The sequence below is a fragment of the Anoplophora glabripennis genome, unplaced genomic scaffold (assembly GCF_000390285.2).
Source record: "Anoplophora glabripennis isolate ALB-LARVAE unplaced genomic scaffold, Agla_2.0 scaffold558, whole genome shotgun sequence".
In the NCBI taxonomy this organism is placed as follows: Eukaryota; Metazoa; Arthropoda; class Insecta; order Coleoptera; family Cerambycidae; genus Anoplophora; species Anoplophora glabripennis.
Genome location: NW_019416738.1, coordinates 154,882 through 177,602, shown reverse-complemented (window position 1 = coordinate 177,602; position 22,721 = coordinate 154,882). Strand labels below are relative to the sequence as shown.

Here is a 22,721-nt window from a genome sequence, read left to right as displayed (position 1 = left end):
AAGTAACACCAAGAACTAACCCTATTTTTAGTATTTTAACTTCGTTTTTGTGCGGAAACGTATTTACTTTGATAGTTTTAAATAGAAATGGCTTCTGAAGCGAAAAAAAGACAACGGTGCATTAGTTTTTCTGGTGAGGAAAAGCTATTTATAGCAAATATTTGTGCAAAATATAAACACATCTTAGAAAATAAAAAAACCGATCACAAGTTACCAGTGCAGGGGTAAATACTACTTACTGGAGTCCAGATGTTTTAAGAAGATTTTACGAAAATCGTAAAAGGGAAGTACGAAAAATTGCTGCACTGGAAAAAAAAGAAATTTATTCTGCTGTAGGGGGACCAACCATAAAAATACAGAAAGATGCATGTCATGACATAATGGATTGGAAAATGAGATAGACAGGGATACAGAATCTCTTCCAAGTTTTACAGTATGTATAACCCGAGTAACAGTTATTACATATGTAATTTTATATATGTGATTTTCACTGTGAATAACTTTTTTCAGGATTTAAACATGTCAAATACTGAGGGAAATTGTCAGCCTTGTAATGACGTTGAAGTAATTTATGAGTCAAATGATAATGAACAGGTAACTAATTTTTATTTGTTAAATTTATTAATTCAATTCCACTATCTAAATAAATAACTACTGATACTTTAGAATGAGATTTGGAATATTCATACTAAATTGACACTTCGCTAATACTAAACCTAAATTAACATTATAGTGTTTGTTTTAGGGTACATCATGGAAAAAATACATACCAGCCGATTTAAAACGGACAATTACCACAAACTTACGAAGCAAGATCCTTAAACACCCGGACCATCATCTTCAAAAAGAAAAAATAAAGATGAAGATAATTACTTCATTTTAATTTGTTCACCATGTATACAAAATGTTATGTTTCTGTCAACACTAGCCCTTATAGCATTTTATATATGAAAAATTCATAATTGTATGAGAAATAAATATCTATAATACTGTACAGTACATTGAATATTTAAATTCATACAGGTTATTTAAGAACAGTTTTACAAACTTAATTTTCATTTTTTAAATCTACCATAGTGTATGTTTACTTATTCTTATTTTAGAAACAAATGAAGATACTCCACGAACAAAAAATAGGCTTCCTACATCAAGACGTCGGTCAATAGTACTTGTGAAAGCCTTAACAAGGTCAGAATTAACCGAGAGGTACGATCAACTTCTTGATAAAAGGTTGGAAGTAGCGGAGTGCCAAAAAAAGAAGATTGAAATTTCAGTTGTTAGAAGTGCAGATTGAAGTGGAAAAACAAAAACTGCTAAGAAAATTTTTATACGCAGCTGTACATGTCACTTTGCCATAGTTTATTTTTATATTAGGATCACATTTATTTGTTCATATTATCAATTTCTCTAGCTCTAGGTAATTTAGCAAATAAACTTTCATGGACTTTATGTGAGCGTAAGTGCATATTTTTGTTGTTTTTTACTTATGTTTATATTTAGTTTATATAAAAAGTGCCCTACTGCTATATAGATAGTTGTGGTAGAGTTCAAACTGAATCTACATTATTTCATTTTGTATCTTCTATTTTTGCAATAAAAAGTTATGAAAATTAAAAAAACGTGAATATTTTTTAATCCTAATTTATTTAAATTCTCTAAAAACCTAAATTCTAGAAAAATAATCATGTATCAACTGGGTCCTAAAGTTATTTATATTTTCATTTGGGTCTGGTAGATCTCCTATTTCGCCAACAGCAATAAGATAATTTAATTCTTCTTGGTTAATGTCTTCGGGTAATGGAGGCTCTTCTTCGTTCATATCTTTTGCCAAGTTATGGAGAACTGCAGTTGCTACTATCACTTGTAGTACAGTATTCAATTTCAACCGTAATCCATAAGCCAACAGGAAATCTCCTCTTCCATACTCCAAAACACCTTTCAATAACATTTCAGGTTCTGGTATGTGCCTCGTTGTACAGCCTCTCACCTCTTAGTATAGGATTAACTAAAGGGGTTAGAAAGTAGTTCCTTACTGCATAACGACAATCACCTATAATAATAAAAAATTGTACATAGTAAAGCTGATTTCATCAAGTTATTGTGAATTTTTTTCATAAAAGACCTAATAATATGCAGTTCGGAAATTCATTGTTTTCAAACCGTCTCCTCAATCTAGAATTATTAAATATTGTAGAGTCATTGGAAGACCCTGGCCATCGAGCCACAACATCAAGTAGTTTCAGATCAGAATTACAAGTTGCCTGAACGTTTATAGAAAAGTACCCTTTTCTGTTTCTGAAAACCTCAGGATCGTCACCACCTAAAAGATACGTACCTTCTTAGTTATAAAATTGACTAAAATAATTATTAAACTTGTTTTACTATTTTTTACTCTATTCGTTCCATTTTAGTTACCTACAAAGTGCTAGAGAGATGAATAAATTACCATCTTGTTATTCATTATTCTATCATTTCTAAATATAAGATAAACATTTAACTGTAAACCTGAAATGTGCTTACCAGGAGATTGTATTTTTATGTGTGTACCGTCAGCACAGCCTATCACATGAGGAAAGGATGCAATATGGTGAAAATCACTTTGTGTTTTAACCAAATTATTCTGGGTAGGCATCTTTACAAATTGTAGATATAATCTTGCAATAGCTAGTGTTACCTTTGCAAGGATTCTAGCGGCAGTAGATATATCCATTGCAGTAAAATCAGCCACTGTGGCTAGATGCCCTGCACTAGCGTAAAATCTAAGAGCTGTTAATAACTGGTCGATGTTTGTAAAATTAATGTAACAACTCAAAATCCAGTAATAAAACACAAGAGACTCATTTAAGCAAACAATTTACTTACAAGTTATTATCATATTCCAACTCTCCTATTAGTTCTAGTAAATACAACACCGTGTTTTTCGTTAAACGAAAACGCCTAAAAAATGTTAAATTATCTAAATCCTCAAAATAATATTTTCTTTCATAAATCTTGCGAGGAAAACCAAAGTCTATTATATCTAAAATATCCAAGTCGTCGTTTATAAAGAAATCGTCATCCAGCTCATCGAAATCCGTTTTAGGCAGTTGATAATAATTAAACCACAATAAATGCAATAAATATTAATAATATACTATTTACTCAACTCAAACTAGAAAACTGAACTGATCGATCTCAAATCTGAAAAACTGAAAAAACAATCTAAAACGAGGTTAAATTAAACCCTACTACGACTGCGCACATCTGCATTTAAAACTAATACATATTTAAAACATGTGCGTTTAGTTTAATCACCGTTTAGGGGACGGCACAATACATTTTACAAACTAATCAATGATTAATTTTCTAAACGCCTTTTAGGCAAACGGCGCAAACGGCCCTAAGGGATACGTAAAGGGATCTCTTAGGATAGGCATATAGAGACGAAAAAATAAGTTTAATAATAAATAATTCCATTCGTTTTCAGTATTACATAATATTATATAATTTTTTACTCGTTCAATTAAAACATAAAAACTGCAACTATTTTTATCCAGAAGTTTTATTATTCTCGCACTTATTAATATTCAGTCATGTACTAGAGATCTGTGTGCCAATAAGGAAAATGTCAAAATTTCAATGGTAATGCAGTTGTAATGTAGGCACTAAAATAAATAATTAAAAAAAACTTGTTATCTAAAGTTTAACCCTACCTCTGAACGTCTAGTAATTCTAAAACTAAAGTATATTTACACCAACTCTGAATAAACTAAGATTGAATATGCAAAAAAATGTTTGAGGACCTCTGATAAAAGTCGTTTCGGCGGATACGTATTAAAAAACGGCCGTAGCGTAACATGTGTTGCGGTTTGTGCCGAACGACATACACCGGGTGATCTTTATAAGTAGCTCGACCAGTTAGAAGATAAAGTAAAGTGCAAGATTTACTCACCAAGCGTGAGGTAGTACAAACAAATTCAAAAAACTTGCCAAATAATTTTCATGAGAACTAACGAAAGTGAGAAAAATAGTGAATAATATTCAATTAATTATGGAATTACAACTTTTAAATCAATGGAAACTTTTTAGGAACAACATTTTTACATAATTTCTTCGCTTAATTTAAAGTTTAAGGAACAATTGAAAGCGTATTTTAAATGGAAAAAATAAGCATTACCGTAGATAATTTATATTTACTCTGCAATTAAACAAGTCATTGATTGGTATAAAGTACATTGTATTGTAGTTTATTGTTTATAAATATAACCTTGTTTTATAATATACATCCTCAAGGCCTGTCAAGAATGAAACAAACGTGCACACTACTAAATCCGATCCTGCGTATTTTCAGCTTGATTTGTCTCTTTTGGAGAAGGTGAATTTCATCCAATTTATAAATGTAAACATCAGTATTATCTTTTTTACAGTGGGCGGCGCTTCTCAGTGACTTGTTTGTATAAAATTAATTTGCGTCATGGGATAATAAAATCAACCACTCAATTTATCTCAATAAGCACATACGAAATTCATTCTCAATAATTAGTTACTAGATGCCAATTTCATCATCTTTCTGTTTGTTTGATTGGTTATTTCCTTATAATATTCTTCTATAAAATATATCACTTTACAAAATAATAACGTACATTTATAAATTTAAGCCTTAACCTATATGATATATTTATTTAACTTTTAATGTTCCATTTGTAACATTTTTTAATACTGATTGATATATTATTCTGTCTCGAAAATACATAGTTGAAGTATTGAACTCGAGAGTATAGTGCAGTGGTAGTAAAGCTCAAAAGACGACTTAAGCTTCATGGAACTCTCTTTTACACCTGGAGATCACTTCATCTTGACCAATACATACCTAAGTCATTTTACCGAATTGAGGGATAATATAGATTAGTTTATTTTTAGAAACCATCTGTTTATAAAGTAATTTCTTCTTGAATACTAAAAAAATTACTTGGATATCTCTAGAAAAAAACTGATACCATAATAGTAAAATATCAAGCACAACTAGGTGGCTACGTATTTATCCGGAAGAAATAACTTCATTGTAAAAAGTTCTTCAATAGAATTATTATCTTTAAAATAATCTGGACAGTAAAATATCAATTGAAACTAGGCGGAAACGGCATTATCCAAAATAGGTAACTTAATGGCAAAACGTTCGTTCCTAATTACATCCCACCCATGGCAGGATATGGATATTTATAGGGTCAAGTTGTATTATACACAGGATGTAGATGTGAAATATGAGCAAATATCTCCTTAAACAGTTGCTTTACACCTTCTTTTATAATGTAGAGAAAATACAAATACAGTCTATGGAAATATGTCAATCATCTACTACTTCAGCAGAGAAGGCGATCACTATTGGGACATGCTTGGGATCTTCTCGAGCATTTGATAATACTTCTTATGCCTCCATCCAGAGGGCGGCTGAGAGACCATTGTGGTGGATAGGGTCTATGCCACGTCTGCCTTTACTTTGTCAGTCATTGTTGAGGTAAAAGTTTAGATTTTTGATATTTTTCTAATTTGGGACCATCAAAGAAGTAATTTTCTAACTGTTTGAGTATTTTCCATTACTGTGATGACAGGCATTGCTAGACCTCAATATATTTGGCCAATTGACTCAACTTATGAAATATTAACCCATTATTGTACAGAATTCGATTATCGATAGTGTATTTTTGAACCACGGGCATCATTGTTCCCGGATGAGGAATCAAATCAAACCTATTAGATTTTATGTTTTTGTGGATGCTCTTGCGACCACAAAATTTGAAGAAAATCATTTAGACCACGAAAAATGACTTCCAAGTTGAAAAATACCGCATTTTTTCATAGGGATAGTGCATAAAATAATAAAAAAAACTTCAAGGATAAATGATGTGACCAAAATTGCGGCTGAACCAGAAAATGCTGGCATCAGACTTTACGACGGATTTACTCAAAGAAGGCGGATTTCTTGGAAAATATTAAGAGACCAAACATTCTTGGCCATTTTTCAAATTTTCGACTATTTGATTTGATCAAATTGATAAAGACTTTCATGATAAACCCAATTGGGACCAAGTATAACAACAATTGATTTGATTCCTCGCCTGTATGCAAAGGTGTCCCTGTTCAAAGATACGCCCACGAAAATCCGATTTTGAACTTTGTTGGGTTATCACGAATTAACTTCACTATAAGGAACGAATAATTTTGAACACGAGATAATTTATTTTCAAAGAATATTGCGTGTTTAATAGGAATTTAATATTATCAATACATTTTACAATCTATTTCATTCATCTTTGTACGATAATCGCAGCAATAACGATATATACAAAAATATATTATGCTTGAACTTGACATTGATATAAATTAGCACATATCTACGTATTGAAGGACATTCATAGTTTAGTCGATCGCCTCCTCGTTATAAAGCTACTGATGAAAATAACCACTAATTCGTTAAAAATGTCGAAGAAACATACTATTTTCAGAAGAAACCATTATCATCTAATATTTTATTCAAACTTATAAAATTTTCAATGATTGTCACGTTTATACCGTATTTAGTATTCCCGACGATTTGCTTGCTGTTGTTTTTCAAATAGGTTCGAAGGAATGTATTATTATTTTCTTCTAATATGTAAATTTCGAGCTAGTTAAGTGTATTAACTTGACTAAAACTGAAAAGAATATACCATTATACCTTAAGAATTATCAGTTTTATATTAACTATAAAATGTTAACTATTAAAAAAGATTTTCAGGTCAACACAACAATAATGTTCAGTTGGCAAATTATAATTTGTAAAATATAAATATTAATGAAACATTTGGGATAGTTTTTGAATATCTGAGGTTGGTAATTCACCAAAAACTGAATCGTTTCTGTTAATATAATCACTAAATGTGAAATTAATAATTATAACCTAGTGAGAACGTGAACATTAAAATAACGTTTATTGATACATTAACCTTCAGTTGAATAACCACTAAAATGTCCTGCTAGTCAATGTTACTTTCAGTACTACAATAACTCCCATTTGAAGCTTCTTTGTAACAACTTCACAGTTACTAAAATCGCACGTAAGTACAATTAAGTAGGTATGTTTCTTCTCTAGATTTTTGTAGTTCAAGGACTACAATCATATTTAATTCAATTATAAGTTTAATTGTAACTGTTTCTTAATACGTTATACCTTAATACGTTTTTTCAGAGTTTGATTGAAAATTTTATAATTTAAAAAGTTATATTTTCAACAGTTAACCTTATGTCAACCAACACTATAGAGTTGAGGCGATATATTTGAAGTGTGGATGACATATCACCTACCAAATATTATCGGTCATCTCACCTATCGCAGACTGATGATAACTAATAAGTTTGAAAGACATTGCGGATGTACAGTCCGTACGATATTTGTTGATATAGAATTCCAAGAAGACCCTTGCGTCACTTTCTTGGAATTAACCACATTCGACCCCCGATGTAGAAAGACGTTGGTGGCGTGGCATTCACCGTAGCAGCTTACAGTGCATACTGTGTTTTACAGTTACGAAGGCGTGCATTTTCAGAGTAATTTTCAGTGGAGGTGAAAAATAAAGGAATGGAAGAGTATATGTTTAACGTGTATAATTATTTTAAGACAATATTCCAAATGAGGCACTTCTCTGCCGCGGTAAGTTGTTACAGTAGTTCCGATAACAGAACTTTATTGGCTTATTCTTTTCTTGAAATTTTATCTCAACAAATATTGTATGGTATGTAATTTAATGTCGGACGAGACTGCAGCCCCCAAAGTAGTTGTTTCTTACAATATCATTGGTCATATCATTCTGAATGGTAATGGGTATGGGTTTTTGCATAAATAAAAGTTTTAGGGAGTATTTTTTATTGTTTTTATTCTTCTACAGTTATTTACTAGCTTGTCTAAGAAGTTGTTTCTTTAGCACACTAGATAATTCATCGAAGTACCCAGATTTTTCATTTTTTTTTGACGAAAATTCAGAATATATTTTTTAAAAATTTAAATTTCCTTAATACCTTCAAAATAGCTCAAAATGTAAGTTCTCTGGATTTAGTTCAAGCTATAGTGAAAATCTTTTCTGCAGTGTGTATTCCAAAGTTTTGAGGTGTACATGCTTCGTGTGGCCTCAAATAATATAAAAATGAGTAGGTTAAGGCCAGGCTATCAGGTTTGTTTTTATTTATACAATGGTTTTTGAAGGAATTATTTTAATATCGGCCAAGAACCAGGTTTCATTATCCGGGCATATGTACCACATTTTAAATAATTCTTTCAACTATAAGCTCGAAGGTATAAATAAAAAAAGATGGGATATGACTATTCGTTTTTGCTCTTGTTGGATTGTATTTGTTTGATTTATAAAAGGAAAATATTAATCACCAAATTTCAATCCCAGTTATTGAAGCTATTGTTTTTCTCTGACCTTACAGGAATTCATTGAAACTATTGTCCCAAATTGTACCTAGGCAGTAAAGAAATGACAATTATAAACCAATTTGTAATACTCGTATAGGTGTGGAGACCACGATATTAAGGCTGGCATTTTTAGACAAGAAATCATGCTTTTAGTAAGATAATGATGGAAAATCTATCTAAATGTTGAAATAAAAATATTTCTCTACTTTTTCGCAGTGAAAGATCACGGAAAACATGTAGACATCGGAATGTTCCTTTCCAGTTTTGTCGAGGATTTAATAAAAATACTTAATGGACAAGAATATTTGCATCATGTTATATATGAAAGTGAACTTTGGTTCAGACTGCCGGCCATTTACAGTGAAATGTAGTGGAGCGCCATGATGCATAACCACATGTTAGCTCCATGGTACTAGTAATAGTACCAATGTATAGTTCCAATAACTCGGGATTTGCAATAATTCTAAATAAAATTCCCCATTTAGTCTATTGGGTAGAATAACAGGGTCAATAATAATGCTACCTCAAACAAAATCAAACTGAAGTTACAGTCAACCTACAAAATCAGAGCCTACTTTGTTAAGTATTGTAATATGGGTGGCACGTTAATGTGTACATTTAAACAATATTTTTTTTATCAAATAGAAAATAGTTGTTATTATTGCCCTAAAGAGGAAAAAGTTATGAACGGATATTATCACCATACATCAATTTTGTAGGAGTTGTAAGTTTGAAAAAACACTGTATAACACCAAAATGTGTAGATTGAAAACAAAAGTCCCAAAAATAATCAAAATCGAATAATACGTATTCGAGTTATTTACAAAATTCAAAAAATTTTCACGAACTTTGAGGCCATCTAGCGGTCAATCGAAGCGATTTTTGATATAGGTGAATTAGCATAAATCTGCCTATTTTGAGACCACGAATCTGTGGTATTCCGTTGTACACGTTATTCTGGGACACTCTGTATACATGCTTAATTGTAAAATATTTTAATCAGTTAGACTTACTAGACTGATGAAAGGAAAAATTATTTTTATACCGAGGTATTAAAAATATGACTTACTAAATGTAATAATTTTTAATAATACACATTTGATATTAAAACAATATAGGTATAAAAAATTCATTTGATAATGGTTTCATAAAAGCATTTTGCGGGGTGTGACCATGTTTATACTATAGTATGCGATTTTCTGATTCAACTGGCGTGTAAAGTTCGGGAAATAAACAAATGAAATAAAAATATGTTTTTTTCCTTATTCTGAATGTTCTGAACTGTCTTATACCCTAGAGAAAACTTGTTAAACTGGTACAGTGAAGAGATATTGTTTCTAACTTGCTTAAATTTTCTAAAACCCCCGCCAACAGACTGTTAGAAATTCATTGAAAATTACGCATAAAAACGCTCTCCCTTAAAATGAATCTTTCTTTTAATGAAATGTCAATTGTGAATATTTCTTTGTGTAGAAGAACTTGTGTAGATAAGAACTTTATCTTTATAAAATTTTCCTATACGGGGTGGTCCGAATTTTATGCAGGAAACTTCGAGGGTAGATAGACCTCTTTAAAATAGTAGGTGTTTGCCTTATAAACATAGGTCCGGAACGGCCTCGTTTTAGAGATACAGGGTGTTGAAGTTGTTAAAAAAAATAGATTTTTTGTTTATATCTCCGGAATCCATCAATCGATTTCAATATAATTTAGTACAGATAATGTATGATAGTAGGCCTTGTATTCCCTAAAATATGAGCTCTAAAGGTCCAACCAGTGGTGTACAACTGGACAGGGTCACCCCTTTTTTATAAAAAAAACCTACGCCACTGTATTTCTTACAAGCTGTTGTACCGAATTTATATTCTAATGCACAAAATACGTAAAAAAGGTAACTTGAATTTTTTCCCTAAAGTTCACCGTTCTCAAGTTATTCATACCAATACAATCCCCTTGTGGTAGACACTTCTAACCATAATATTACAAGAATATTTATGTTTATGCTTAAAAGTAAGTGCAATTTGTAAGCACATCAACAAAATTCTTTACACTCATCGCTTTCATCTTTTTGGATTAAAACAATATTTGGAAAATCACGACAAAGGAATGAAAGGCACAGAAATTAAATTTTAAAAGTATTTGACGACGATCCTCGGCTAAGTACACGAAGAACGTTTCGGCAACTTGGGGTGAGTATATTGAAAATTTGAAAAGTTCTACATGCCAATGTCAACCATAATGGTGCCGAGGGTCCAGTGTCTTGGCCAGCCAGATCGCCAGATCTAAACTCCCTGAACTTCTATGTTTGGGGTGACCTACTTGAAAAATTTACTCTACTTCGATAGATACTAGACCACAACTAATGCAGCGAATAGAAGACAGGTGTAATGAATTAAAAGAAAACCACCACATGATATTAGCTTCAATTAGTTCCATTAATAGAAAATGTCAGAAATGTATCGATGTGGGTAGTTCGAATTTTAAACAATTGCTGTAAATACTTAACGTTAATTTTGTTTTTTGTTTAGTTGTTGTTGCTTGGTAAAATACATGTATTTTTATTATTATTTTGTTTTAAATTGTTCTTATTTGTAAAGATAATGCCTCCAGGGAAAACTAAAACACACCAGGAACACTACCTGACAAGTGATGTGGAAAGAATTTTGTTGATGTGCTTACAAATTGCACTTACTTTTATGCATAAACATAAATATTTTTGTAATATTATGATTGAAGTGTCTGCCACAAGGGGATTGTATTTGTATGAATAACTTGAAAATGGTGAACCTTAGGGAAAAAATTCAGGTGACATTTTTTACTTATGTAGTGCATTAGAATATAAATCCGTTACAATAACTTGTAAAAAATACAGTGGCGTAGGTTTTTTTTTACACCACTGGTTAAACCTTTAGAGCTCATATTTTAGGGAATGCAAGGCCTATTATCGTACATTATTTGTACCAAATTTTATTGAGATCGGTTAATACATTCCTGAGATATAAACAAAAAATATATTTTTTTTAACAACTTCAACACCCTGTATCTCTAAAACGAGGCCGTTCCAGACCTATGTTTATAAGGCAAACTCCTATTATTTTAAAGAGATCTATCTGTCCTCGAAGTTTCCTACATAAAATTCGGACCACCCTGTATAACTATATCGGCTATAAACGTTTTAACAATTATTTATAAATCATACGTCCATTCTTTGGTACAAGGTACAATAATTCACATATCGACATGTGAATGGAATAAATCAGTAACCAAAATTTTAAAGCGCTATCGCCCTTTTCTGGTGGAACACGAGATGATTTAACGTTTCACTTAGCACCAGTTAGTTTAAGTATGCTAATTAAGCGTCGTCACTGTCTTCTTCTGCGATTTTTTTTAACTTGTGATGGCAGAGTTGCCAAGTGCTTAGAAATATTGACCACATTCGACCTAATGACTAACAAATGTGTAAGAGATCTTTGATGAGAAACTTATTGATTTCACTTATTTCTAATTGAAATCAATAAGTTCATGTATCAACAGGCGAAGTTAATTTAACATTCCGTCTCAAGTACAAAAACATAATTAAAAAAAGTGTTTTTTTACAAAAAAAAACATTCTATTAAGCTTGTGCATTATGCTTATGCACTTTCTTCATTCTGCAGAAACTGGCATACCAGATTTATTTAGAAAATAACTGAACTTTAGTTTTTTAAACTTTATTATTAATTTTACACATTACTGGTCCTTGTCTCCTTTAAAGTATTCCCTTTCCTATTGATACACTTTTCCTAGCTGTGTTTCCATTTTGCGAAGCAGTTCAGGATCGGTTAATTTGAAATAGCCTTTAAAATCTGTGATGAATTTACTTTCATGTCATCAACAGTCTGAAGACGGCGTCCTTTCAGCACTTATTTTAATTTCGGAAATAAGAAAAAAATCGCAAGGAGCCAGGTCTGGCTGAGTGAGGACAGTAATCTGATTTTTGGCACAAAGCTGACGAATTGACAAAGCAGGCACAGTGCAAAAACCATGAGTTGTCTCTGGTCCCTTTTTGCGGATTTTTTCACGTAACCGTTGTAAAACCGTTGCCTTGACAATACACACGGTTCATAGTTCACCTTGAGGCAAAAATTTAAAATGCACAATTGCAAATGCATTTTGACATTGGATCGAACCTGACATGCTTTCTTGTGGCGTGGAGATCATTTGGATCATCACAATGATGATTGAACTTTTGTTTCAACGTCATATCCGTAAACACAGCTTTCGTCTCCCGTTATGATCCTTTGAATGAATGTTTCATCGTCACTGGATTGTTCAAGGAGTTGCTGACAAACGTGCACAAGATTTTCTTTCTGTTGTTCGTTGCATCGTTTTTCCATAAAATCGCACATTAACACTTAAACACGTTGAACTCATGCAAATAACATTATCCGAAAACTAAATGAGATATCAACAATCCAAGAACATATTATTATGGCTACAGACGAGATTATGCCCAACGCAATGCTGAAAACCGCATATCACTAAATATCTCCATTAGAGCGTAATTCAAAAAGTTCGGTTATTTTCTGAACAGTCCTTGTATAGTGTAATGCTCTATGTACGTACGAGTGTAGTTCTGTCGGCTTTACAGTTATTGTGATATTTAAATTACTAATTACCATTTTACTGTTAATGTCTTACCTTAAGTTAAAAACTATTGCATACTCTCATTGAAACATTAAGAAATAAATTATTGACTAAATAAAATCTATTGAAATTTAACGTTCATATAAAAAAATCAACTATATTATTACGGATGATATTGTTTATTAAATATTTTATTAATTTTTCGTCACCATTAAGTAACTAGTGGTACCCACTTCCTAATTAAACTTATAATTATCCATTTAATTGCTTTGTTTAATCACCATTATCTAAATACTTAAATATTGCAGTAAATAGTTTTGTAAAAAAATAATAATTCCTTTAATAATTCCTTTACTTCCCTTTATTATTTCATTAATCTGAAGGACAATTATTGAGCAATATTTGATACAAATATTTGTTTCTTCCTGTATCGGCGTATATTGTTGTCAAAAATTGGATTATGGAATATTTGATAGTCTCAGATTTATTTTTCGCCAAATGGTCTTTAATATTAAAGACTTTAATTAACGCTATTAAAGCTTACTTAACTCAAACATTTTGATAGTGTAAAATTGTAATTAAAACATTGTTTGATACATAAGCATGAAATTTAAAATGGAAAATGCAGAAATCAATTAATTTTCTGGGATACCTATCTCACGTACTACAATATCCTTTATAATAGATTGACTGTAGCGTTTAATAAATGTACTGTTTCAATACGTTTTATATAAATTAAATAAAAATGATGATACTTGACACAAGACTTTCTATTCTAAATTGTAAACCATTTATAATGATGTCAACTAATGAAAAACAGAAGCGTCGTATATTTGAAAACAATATTGTATAAAATACAACAAAAACAAAAAAAAAAAAACATTATGCTTTCTAACAGTTGTTACCAGTTGATCAGTTTCTGAGCAATATACGTATTATTTGGTATCAAAAGGTAAACAGGGCGATTTATTTGAATGTGGTAAAAATAAGATGCATCCCCACCGAAAAATGTTTGAAAGTGCAAAATTCCTTTTTTATCTATAACGTCAGATGTATGTGGTGATGGTACTTCTCGAACAATGTTGCAGTATTATATACCTTCTTTAATTTCCTCGATTTGTTATACTGTTAATTGCAGTTTCCTGAGTGGTCACCTTGCGGAGTCCTAAAAGGAAGCTGTAATTATAGTTCTGTGCTCAAAGTAAGTACACCATCCGCCCAACACTTACGTTTCATTAACTTATTTGCCATACTATCAAAAATATTGGAAAAAAATTGTATATAAACAAATAAATGCCTATTTTGTAAAAATAATATTCTACCTGTGCATCAGTTCGTCACTCTGTCAGATAGTATTATTACTCGTAGGCTTATTTACTGAATATTGCCAACAATTCTTGTGTCACTTGACTCCTAGAAGGCATTTCATACTATCGACCATGCCCTTTGGTCGCTCTCAAATGTTAAAAATTGGTAATGATGTACTTGATTTGAAATTCATTTGTTTTGGAGTTCCCCAAGGGTCTATACTGGATCCATTGATGTTCCTTGGAGATATAGCAGATATTTTTCGTACCTTAAAATTTTTAACCATGCAAGCTTATGCTGATGACATACAAATTTCATATCGTTTTGACTATTCTACAGTAGATGATGTTTCAGATAAAATAAATGAAGACCTTGACATATCATTTTATAAAAATCATAATTTAGAAATTGATGTTTTTTATGTTTTGTGATATTAGTTATATTTCATTTATGTATTTGTGCTTATATTTTAACTGCATAGTTTTTAAAATCGTTTTTTTAAATCTGTGACTAAATGTTTATTATTTTATTTGTTTTTTAACTTTTTTACTTTCACTTTTATTAACTTTCATACGGGTTCTGTCTCAAGTCTTTGGACAGTTTTTAAAACGACTATAATAGGTGCCATTGTTACACTTTTGCATCGCAATCTTATTTAACACGTTCGTACTTTTTAAAGAAGTCATTGTGCTAAATTAACTACTAATATTATCGGATTTTAACAAATGAAATATATCTTCATTTGATGATAAGTCAGGAAATTTGTTAGAAATTAGAATTAATTTGGATTTTTTTTTAAATCTCCAAAGTAAAAGTTTTATAATATTTAGGTAAATTTTAAATTTGTGTAACCTGCTTCGTGATATTTATCATTATAAGGAACAAACATAATACGATTGAACCGGTTCCTATTTTTTAAATGTAAATATTTATAATTACGTGATTTGCCATAAACTGCAAGGTGTAGGTAGGCACCATAATTTTATTTTAATATTTTCATTAATAGTTTTTGTTACATTCATTTTTATACATTCTGAAAATAAAATTATTCTTTTAACTTTTTGGTTCTTTACATTTACTTACACGATATACTACGATTATTTTGTAATATTGCTTCTTTGGAAATGTTTTCATACTGAATTGTATTCTTGTTTATGTTTTATTTCTTTCGACTCTTGTTCCTTTATTATTTTAATATTGTGTCTTTTACATTGGTATAAAATTTTTTTAATTCTAAAATGTTATACTATTATTATTTTTCCTACACTGTTTACTACATTTATTTTACCTGCTTTTATTTTAAAATTAACATATGTATCTACTTTGTTAGCACATTTTATAATTGTTTTGCAGCATTTTTTTTCATTGCAGTTCAACTTATCCTTTACGTAGGTTTTGTGCTGCCCATGAATTGATTAATTTAACGTGCTTAGCGGAGATAAAATTGTTTTCGAAAATTTAGAGTTGCTATAAAGTTTATTTTCTATGGGATTATTGGTACAAATATATTATGACAGACTGAACGATTCTTACTTGTAAAATAAGCTTTTACAAGTTCATACCACACGGCTACATCTAATCCTAGCCTTATCGATAAAAATATCAATAAACTAGTGGGCAACATTTAACAACTTGTAATGATCGAACGCATAGAGACAAAATTCGCTTGGCTAATAACTATAAAGATACAAGAGGATTGGATGGTACAAAGAACACAACAATTACAGGCCAATCCACATGGAAAATAATTTGAGTGCTGAATCACATCATCATCAGGCCCAAACACAAGTTATCGTCAACACCGTAGCACATCGAGCACTCACCATTTGCAAAGCGAATTTGGACGAAAGAAGGTATATCTGGTAACAACCTATATCTAAGGAAGTAAGGAGAAAGTATAGTCCCTTTTGAGGAAGCACAATATTAATAACATCTACAATACCTTAACGAAGATGGAGTCAGCTTTTCCCAAGAAGAATTGCAAGAGAGATGTAGATCGTCCCATGTACATCGGCAATGTATATACTGAAGACATATTCCACTAGGTCAAAGGAACACAAACGTGAATAACAATGCGCGTAATGGATATCAATAATTCCAAAATCCAGCGAAGAGAGATTTTATCTAAGGTTCTGCATATAAGTAACAGAAATCCAGAAGAGAAGAATCGAAATTGTTTCAATCAAGACAACACAGAACTACTTGGAATTTCAGAACGACTTATATGTAAAAATGAAGGAGGGTAACATCACATGCTAGTGACTTCAAACTAGATATTAATCAGAGTTTTTTCTCAAGAGAAGGGGCGATATGTCTCTCGAAATCTTAAGAAGTCTAAACTGACAACGTTACATAATATACTAAAGAAAATATTCTAAAGATAGTCATGAATAATGATCTAGAATAAACAAAATAAAAATGATACATCTCAATAGTCTAATGAAAAAACATATCTGACACATTGAATTTATTATATACATTTGCAAACAGAATAAGATTATATTCTTGTTGTCAATAGCTATAACATCACTTAGACCAAAGGTGAAGGAATGTTTTCAATTTCTGCAATTTCTGAGAAAATAGAATAAATAGTTCAGAACTCAAATAGGTGGAAGCATCTGTAAACTAATTAATTATCCTCATGATTAATGTTTCATTACATGTTCCAAAAATTTCCTAATTTTCCGATATATTGTATATATAATTTCTTGTGTAATACATTGACCTTTCAACTATTTCTAACAGAATCACATGATGTCGATAATACCTACATCATACATTCAGTACTCAACAGAAGTTGGAAATCACGCGTAGTTTTACGAAATGAATACTTAATGTCTATTCTTTTTTTTTTTTTTGAAGAAGTTAAAAAAATATCTTGATATAAATTGTTGAATGTGCATTTAAAATAATAAATGATTTGGCGAAGTTAAAATTCAGATCATATTAAAATTGCTTAAGGAATAGGAAGACAAGTTAAAGGGGAAGATGAAGGTAATCACTATAATGTCTTATTTTGGTGGAACTATATTAAATGAGAAAATTTTTATTTATTCCTCTTCTAGTGTTAGCAATTTTCAAACTTTGTTGTAGAACTGCTGAACGGTGATGCGTATCTGTATGTGATATGATTTATTTTACAATTTTCTAATAGAGAACAGTTTAACATTAGTAAACAGTTATAAGATTATGACTGAATTTATTTTGATAATCAGGCCGCCGAGTATGTATCCCATTTTATCAGAATAACAGTTACGTTATTTCAGGGTTAAACGTTAAGGTTAACGTTAATTGTTGAGATATAACGTGCACGTTATTGAGGAATTAAGACCATTTTTAGCAAATACCCGTATTGCAATTTTGTTGTTTTTTGAAGACGCTTTTGTGTCGACATTTTTAATAATAATTATGTAAAATTATTATAAACAAGAGTCAGTATTAGACAAAAACACATATAACTGACAGATGTATTTTAGGTTATGAAACATAAAACAAATGCAAACTCGTAAATAACGGGTAATTTATAAACGCAAATCGAAGGTAAGTTGTAAAATTTAAGTAACTTAGGTAAGTATTTACCCTAAAATTATTGTTAGGTTAAATCAAACGAAGAAGGATCTAACAAGGAAACTACCCCAACCCGAACTCTCCGATTTCCAATATTTTTATATATGTAGACTCGGTTGTAGAACATAAAAAATTAAATGACATATTTTTTTTTATCGGCGGAAAACATATTTAGGGGGTGAAATACATCCACAAAGTTCGCCCCCCAAAACAGTTTTTCCTAAATATCTGGGGTTCTAATCAATATTTTGGAATGAAAAAAAATGGAAATTGCTTCTTATAAAAAAACAAATGTTTCACATTAGATTCCGTGTTTGGAGGTTGCTATCCTTATTTGTTATTTCAGAAAAACTATATTTTCAAACATTATTTATATATAAAAAAAATCATATTTGTTAAAAAAAAATAAAAAATAAGATTTATGTAAGCAAATTGACAAAATTAAGTTCTCTTTTTAGGGGGTGAACACCCCCCATCACAAGTGATTTCGTGTTTGGGAGTTGCAACCCTTATTTTTTATTTAAGGAAAACTAACAAAGTATATTTTCAAACATTTTTTATATATAAAAAATTCATATTGATTTAAAATATTAAAAATACGATTTATGTAAACAAATTGACAAAAATAATTTCTCATTTTAGGGGGCGAACAACCCTAGTAATCCCCTAGTGTGCGAAAAATGTTTTTACTTTTTCTCTAATCATACGAATAATTTTTTCTCTTGGTCTAAAACGGATTTAAACAGATGCAAACTACCCCTGATGTTCACCCCCAAAAACAGTATATCTGTGATATCTCGGGTTCTAATAAATATTTTGGTATGAAACAAAATGGAAATTACTGAACCCGTTTTTGAGGGATGAACAGCAGGGGTAGTTGATGAACAGCAGGGGTAGTTTGCATCAGTTTAAATCCGATTTAGAGCAATAGAAAAAATTATTTGTGAAATATTTGTTTTTTTATAAGAAGTAATTTCCATTTCGTTTCATTCCAAAATATTGATTAGAACCCGAGATGTCACAGAAATACTGTTTTTGGGGGTGAACATGAGGGGTAGTTTGCATCCGTTTAAATCCGTTTGAATCTAATAGAACAAATTATTCGTATGATTAGAGAAAAAGTAAAAACTTTTTATTTTGTAATGTTAATTTTAATGGTATAGACATTTTTCGCTCACTAGGTGGTTGTTCCAGAACTTAATTTTGTCAATTTGTTTACATAAGTTATATTTTTAATTTTTTTAAACAAATATGAATTTTTTATATACAAAAAATGTTAGTTTTTTTAAATAAAAAATAAGGGTAGCAACCCCTAAACACGAAATCACTAATGAAACATCTATTTTTTTTATAAGAAGTAATTTTGCTGTTTGCATGCTGTTTTATTTCAAAATATTGATTAGAACCCCAGATATTTAGAAAAAACTGTTTTTAGGGGCGAACTTTGAGAATGTATTTCACCGACATATTTAATAATAATAATGCAGAATTATTATAAATACACGACTCAATAGACAAAAACACATACAACTTAAAGAGTTCTTTTAGGTTATGAAACATGAAACAAATACAACGTAGAGCGCAAATAACAGGTATCAACATACAACATAAAATAGAGGTCGTTTTACGGCAGGTTATTTACAACGTTATTTTTAACATAACGTTTTAGCGTAAATGGGATACATACTCGGCCTGAAGTCTGATAATATTAAAGATCTTTATGCTACAGACAGATTTATCTGTTTCATATAAATATAATCATTTTAAGTTTATGACCACATCAATATTGAAGCTTTCATCCATTCATTGAAGCACATTTTTGGTGGTTGGCAACTATATTGTTGTAAGTTGTATTGGTTATTTTAATTATTATTTTAATAGACTTTTTTATACATACATACAATGAAAGTAGTTAATATTAAATAAGAATATAAAAAGTATTTCTTAATTTACTTTTCATATCAACTAATGAATTATGATGTTTTCTTTAACACTACATATTATTTAGATCTATACAAACAAACAAGATAATGCGTCCATAGGAATATGTTTCTCATGCAAATACAGTGAATAAAAAAAAAATTATATGATTTTTTTATGGGATGTTGAATAAGTTTTTGCTGTTCGTGAAAAGTAATGCTTTATTAAATAATAATAATAAAAAAAACATGCCACTGAGAGTATTGTCCATCGCTAGTCACTATCTTCTCCCATCATTCTGGCAGCATTTTAATGTCGGAAAAAGACACTTCTTTTAAGGCTATGCAAAAATCGATCCATTTTTTAATATCTGGAAGTGCTGCTCAACCAGGCCGGCGATCGGGACAAGTGATAATCGGAAGGGGTAATATTTGGTGAATATGGCGCGTGGGGTAGAACTTCCCATTTAAGGTGTTCACCAATTTTGCAACATGTGGCCGAGCGTTGTCATGCTGCAAAATCACTTTATTGTGTCTCTGTTCGTATAGCGACAGTTATTCCTTCAATGCTCGGCTCAAATGCATCAATTGTGGTCGATAGCGATGTTCGGTGATGGTTTTATTTAGTTTGGGCAGTTCATAATAAACAACAATGCAGAGCAGAAGTTTGGAATCATGAATATTCGGCTAACGATGTTGACGCATGTCCCAGTTTATCCCATGTCACGATACAGTGCAAAAAACTTTTCCCTTTCTACCGTTGAAGTAACTGCATGTTCACACTTGCAAAGATGCCGTTGGACGTCTCTCAGCTTCAACTCGTACGACACGCAATGTCCTTGCTTTTGAATCATCCTTAATGCTTTCAAATGTGTCGAAACTGTTGTGTGATCAACTCTTAACAATTCTCCATATTCAGCTAGCATCTGACATGAGTCTCTATGAAGTAATGCCTCCAATGCTTCATCTTCAAACTGTTTCGGTGTGCCAGAACGTTCCTTACCTTCAACATAAAAATTATTATTTCTGAAGCTTCTAAATCAATCTCTGCATACTGTTTGCGACAGAGCATAATTGCCGTAAGCTTCAACAAGAATTCTGTGTGCTTGAGCTGCAGATACCTTTTGAATAAAGTAGTGCAGTACAATTCCCCGCAAACACTCTTTTTTCGGCACGAAATTCGACATGTTTAACACTATGAAAAAAAAGCTTGCTTATAGGTGCACCACCATCTACACGCATACAACGCCACCTGTTGGAAAAGAGCCAGAACTAATTCAACGCCCCTATAAGTCACTTTGTAAAGTTGTATATGGCTTCCGTCATTATTTTTGTGTATGAAGTTTATTGGTTTATTTTCATTACGCTGTGTGGAATATGTAAAATATTTAAATAAATAAATAAAAAAAGTTTTTTATAATTAGCTAATTAATATTGACTGCATAACAATCAAAATATTTAAATAACCCCATATATTTGTCTAACCACAATTTACAAAGTAACATTTTATAAAATTATATAAAGCAGACCTACTATATTGATCTGTACCTTCGAAACATTAGATGTCACTTAAAAATAAATATATTTGTCCAATACCATTTATTTCCATTAAATTTAGTTAATTTATTTTAATGGGTTTAAAAATAAATTTTAAGTCAAATAAAAGATTGGTAGAATTCCTATATTTTATATTCTTTTATTTCTCAAAATAAAACTATAAATTTAATTGCATAATGAATTTATTTTAAAAATGACCCATTTGTTTCTCTCCACCATGTCACAAATAGAACTATGATACCTATGAGTTGCTTAATCTTAGACAAAAATATGTGAAACCAGTTCAGCTCCATGTTCATTAGTATTGTTTGTTTTTCCGGGTATATTTTTAAGCATGATATTTTTAAATTGCTGTAGATAAATAGGTACCTGTTTTAGTGATTGCATTAGTCTAGCTTACTTAATTTTTAACAAACGTGACAGTTTTGAATAACTGTTGTTGTCTAGTGATATATAGGTACCTTACTTCAGATCAAGTTAATTAATGAAGAATTACAGCTTTAGGGATTAATTGTTAAATTATTGATAATTTTATAAATACATGGGTAAAACAGAGATATTGCAACAAACTTTAAGGAGCGATTCATCCAAATAAACAAAACAGCATGAGCCGTATTATTTTCTTTAATCAAGAACAGTTGAAGATACAAACTTTAAACTTGGTACGTTAGTAGCAGTAATCTCCAGGTTGGTTGTCATTTGTTTGCTCTAAACAAGAATAGGAACGGAACTGCACTGTTTTTTTCCGACTTCATAATGAAGTTGATGTATTTATTAAATAAATCCTCTATTGTTACATCTGTGAGACCATATGATAGATGTATCGTCAATATATCTGAACTAACACTTTAGTTTTAGAGTTGCTCGTTCCAGGGCCTTCTGGAAATCTTCTATGTAGATAGATATTTGCCAGTACTGATGATAAAGCTGAAGCCATAACTATCCCTTCAGTTTGTTCATAAAATTGATTTCTAAAGAAGAAGAATAAGATCCATCTGGTGTACACGTTTAAAATGTAAAAAATTCTGACCCTACTCTTCTGCAATTAACCTTCATTGAACTTGCTTCAAAGCTTTTTTAATAAGTACTTTTGTGAATAACGGTATGTCAAAACTGAATGGGTGTCATTTGGATCTAGTTGGATACCATTGAGCGTGAAAGTAGTGAGGGAGAATAAATATTGAACTTGTTACAACTGTAAATAAACTTGTTCTGTTTGCTGTATATATGGGGTCACAATTGAACCGACGTTGATATGTGTGATGAGTTTAACATTCGTTAAATGTGTCGTATAATTTTACTTACTTTCAATATTC

At 30.8% G+C, this 22,721-nt stretch overlaps 1 pseudogene; it reads right to left on the bottom strand.

Moving 5' to 3' along the window:
- Positions 1 to 1,663: 1,663 nt before the first annotated feature.
- Positions 1,664 to 21,035, bottom strand: LOC111691889 (annotated as a pseudogene).
- Positions 21,036 to 22,721: the final 1,686 nt, after the last annotated feature.